Source organism: Anopheles aquasalis, chromosome 2, assembly GCF_943734665.1.
Source record: "Anopheles aquasalis chromosome 2, idAnoAquaMG_Q_19, whole genome shotgun sequence".
Lineage (NCBI taxonomy): Eukaryota > Metazoa > Arthropoda > Insecta > Diptera > Culicidae > Anopheles > Anopheles aquasalis.
The window spans coordinates 29,780,001-29,784,348 of NC_064877.1; the positions used below are offsets into that span (position 1 = coordinate 29,780,001).

At 45.7% G+C, this 4,348-nt stretch overlaps 1 protein-coding gene across 1 annotated transcript in view; it reads left to right on the forward strand.

Annotated features, from left to right (window-relative positions):
- LOC126569267 (inhibitor of growth protein 1 homolog) overlaps positions 1-2,743 on the forward strand; it is a 5,173-nt gene extending 2,430 nt beyond the window's left edge. The window contains exon 1 of the mRNA XM_050226237.1: positions 1-2,743. This exon is cut by the window's left edge and continues 2,430 nt beyond it. The gene's annotated coding sequence lies outside the window, so the exon portion shown is untranslated.
- The last annotated feature ends 1,605 nt before the right edge of the window (positions 2,744-4,348 follow it).

A 4,348-nucleotide genomic window follows, 5' to 3' on the forward strand; every position in this document is an offset into this window, starting at 1 on the left:
TGTGATACATCACTTCGAACAACAGTAGCAGTACGTGGACCGCGGGGACCCATACCGGTGTTTGACCGCCGCCGGAAGAACCGTAACGGGGTTCTGGCGGCACGATTACATACAGGTTCCCCCCTTTGACCTTCCACTTTTCTCTTTCTTTCTCCCTCTCTCGCTCTGCCGTTCTGACGCTTTGCGGTGAGCTGATAAGGGCAGAGAATTTGGTTTATTAGCGTGATTGCTGCATTCAGGGCAGGACCTCCGTTTTTTTTTCTCTCCGTTTCGATTGGCTCAATTTGACCTTTCCGGAATGGAGGAATTACGTTTCAATCTCGTAAGCGAGGTGATACGGCGACTATCGAACACGAAACAAACGGAAATTTAATGCTGTTGAACGGAATGACGGAATTGTAAGAAGAGACAAACACATACACACATACACATTTACTTAGCTGTGATCGAAACGAATGCAACATGAGATATTTTGTGAATGCTTTTACGTAAAATAACAAGTAATACATTAGTCGCACCGGTATCGCACACACAGGCACACAAAGCGTGCCAAGGAAGTAGACAACACCTCTCCTCGCCCAACGGGCCTTCCCGGTTGGTGGGGCAAACTGGTGGAAACTGGAAATGGTAGGAAAATCGGGAAGAGAAAAGGTTTATGTCATGCGTGTTATGGTTTTACATTAGCGCGCCCGAGTGTCCACTTGGTCGCTGGCTCTGGCACGCGCACCGGTCTCCAGTGACCGGATGTTGGAGATTGTAAGGATAAGCGAACCACATACACATACCGTTCGTCGTTAAATTGCGATTCTCGGATTCGCAGCAACGAAGCATACTGCGATCGATCAAACGAACGGCGCATTTTGGGCGCACCCATCGTCGCCCATCGATCGATATCAATTCTAAAGCATCCTTATGCCCGTTGAAAGCCGGCATCGTCGTAGGCATTTTGCGGCAAATAGATTTGAATTCGTTATCCTTATTCCCCCCTCACACACAGGCAAACAGAGAACATCCTGGTAGGCGTGGAACAAAATCGGAATGACTGTTGTCACGGTTACGCTTAAATAGTATCCCGAGAACAAGCATATATGACCATATATATATACATACTATACATGATATATACATAGATATCTATATATACAACACGCGCCCAACATATATACACGTACAAAAGACGTGCGAGTAATAAAGTCATCATCAAAAGGATATCAAAAGAAGCTAAATGCAGCTATAATGCAACTATTGCCATCGTAAGTCGCACCGGCGGAGTCTTGTCTCTGGTTAGAGTTTTTGCGGGCCGGTAGGGAGGATAAGGATATTTTTGGACAAGTTTTATCTTCCTCGAAGCGCGTAGCCATAACCCCAGAACACTCTTCCAACGTATTGTTTGATAAACTACGCTTACGCTCAGCGATCCATTCTGAAGTGTTCGCATTGATTAGCGATGGTAGGCCACCCGATGGTAATGCTGGTTATCGCTCAATCAGCCTCATGCGAACGCCCCGGGTAAGGATTGTTATTGATTGCCGCAATCCATTGCGTGACCGGAGTGTCGCTTCCAAGTGCCGAATCGGATGAATTTTATGTAGATGCCATAGCTCACGAGCGGCTCCGGACACGGAACGAATTGACGGTATATTTGCCGTAAGGGGGTATAGCGTTCAGGTTCTCGGTTTCGAACCATTTTTTGTGACACCTTTTTGGTAACAAACCCGTAACACCGCATCCATCGCAGCATAATCCGGATTGCAATTGGAAAGTTAGACAGACACACAACAGGGAGGAAACGGTGGCTTCCTTACGCTCACACAAAACCGTAAAAGACTGCTGCTGACTTAAACTCGAGGGTAGAACAAAGTAGAACAAACACTATTATCTGCTAGGTTTAATCGTTTGCTTTAAGTTCCTGTTATTAGCCAAATGTATGAACCACTCTCCTGTGCACGCTAGGTTAATGGTGGTGAACAAACGGCGGATAGCAAGCTGTGGTCACCCGTGTGCATAGATAATGGGCATGGGCATGAGATTAGACTGTCCCGGTCCCGGGGCACCATTTATCAGCCATTACTAATTGACCAACTGCTTTGAGAGAGCCGATATTCACACAGATGCAGCAGGGATTGGTGAACCGACAGTAGGCAGCTGAAAAGTCGATTTAATCGACGGTTTTCCTTTTTTCCTTTCCATTTCTTCATTTCGCTTTTCTTTATAACACCAACGCAAAACATTCCACCATTTTAAGCCCAAATCTGAAGACCACTTGCATCTAGAATATAGCTAAAACATCACGCAAAAAGTGCCAGTAGGAATGGAAACAGTAGTTTAGAAAGGATTTAGAAGGCCCGTGGAAGACAAACCGACGATCGATCGTCGCTTGTTGTGTGCCTGATACTACTACTACTACTACTACTGCTACTACTACTACGACAGACACTGGTGTTCTGTGGTGGCTTTATTTCAAAGAACCCTGCCCCCACTATCCTAGTATCTGTATCCTAAATTGTAGTCTAATCGTTACGAGAGAGGAACGTTACGAATTTCTTGAATAATAAAACCTTATCTACCTACTCTTAAGTCCACCCTCTTAGACGTTTCTTTGGGGCGAAACAGATAGAACTCTAGGCCCAGAGAGCCATGCAAAGGCAGAGACGACACACACTTAATCAAAGTTAAGACAAATATTGTATGCTTATTGAAAAACCAATAAAACTAAGGAACTGTTGTTCCGTTCATCAAGTTATACAGCAACAGCTCATAAATGTTCTTCTTCGTGTTGTTAGCAAATCTTGGTAAATTTAGCTCCGAAAACTCCGCTATCCTATCGCTCACTTCTTACATCCTTTCGAAACCCCGTATGTTACGATAGTGAGCTGCCACCAGTCGCTGTACCCGTCGCGCTCCCGTTCCACCCGTTCTCTGTGAGCGATCGCGCGCAAGACAAGAAGCGAACGGCAATCGGGGGCTTCAGGAATTCTTGTCCGCCTGCGTCAATCGGTTAATTTTAGGGGACGCCAAAAATACCTGCGCAAACGGTTTTTTTGTTTGTTTTTGCAATCATTCGCAAACCGCGCGTCCCCCACCGTCCCTTGTCCGCTGATTTGTTCTTTGACCGGTCTGGCCTTTTCGCGGGGCGGGGAGGGTTTTGTTGTGACCGCCAGAATGGCGCCTGGGTAGACGAAACTTAGTTCGTCAACGCTCAACCGACGAAACCCGTGCCACCCCGCGGTCAGTACGTGGTGGTGCAGCATGTGCAGCTCGTAAATCAAAGTGTACCGGTTCGTTCTGACCGCGGGTTCACCATTCGCTCTTCGATCACCGGTGTTTGGCGCGTTTTTGGGATTGCTGGTGCTGGTGGTGGTTGTTGTTCATGTATCCGTCCCGATCTTCATCCGATCTTGCTGTGATCGTTGTTCCTTCTGCATCTGGGTGCACTCCACTTCTTCTCATCTGCTCGGCACATCTCGTTTGCTATTAAGCTTCATTAATTAGAGTATTTTTAGACTAGCGGAACACCAGCGGATGGTTGGTTGGTTGGTCAACCAAGTCGCGGCCTGCCATCTCATGTGGGTACCGTGCGGTGCACGAGCATCTCGTGCCGAGGGAAAGCCACATTACAAAATGTGCGCTAAATTCCACATCATAAAACGAGACATCATGATCGTCGTAATCGTATCTGCACGGGCCTTGTTTTCGAAGCATTTTTGCTACAATTGAACACAAAGTTTTGCCCTCTCCGGTAAGCTCGTACACTGTTTACTTACTTATTTATTCTAACTGAAAGCGCCATACATTGGTCCAGCGTTCAGGCACTGAAAGGAACATATTCTTGCGCATGATTGGCAATATCTTAACGTGGGTGAACGTGCAGTGCTAGAGCGAATAGAGAACAGAATGAAGGTTTGTGACCTGTAGCAAACAACGCTTCTGTATTTGTCATCCGTAATGCAGTTTCTTAACTGATTTGTTACCTTTTTTACACTTTTCTTTAAATAAAAGATTCCTTTCAGTCATGATTACAAGAACATTGGTGTCCGTAAGCGCTTAGATTGTGCTTTGTTACCTGCGCACAGGTGACTGTGATCGCATTTACATTTGAAAAGTCACGTTCTATATTGAAATGGTTGCTACGGTAGTCTACTAGAGTGCATATCTGTTGGCATTACAATTTGCATCGAATGAATATGAGAGTAACTGAATTTAAATAAACATTTTCTGCTAAATACTTAAACACAGTGACAATCCGAACTACAATATGACCTAAAATAACGGCAACGACTTTTCGCTGCGCCGATGAATTGCAAAGGAAAAGGAGGTTCCTTGGTGCTACCAAAGCCTAGATTCCAGT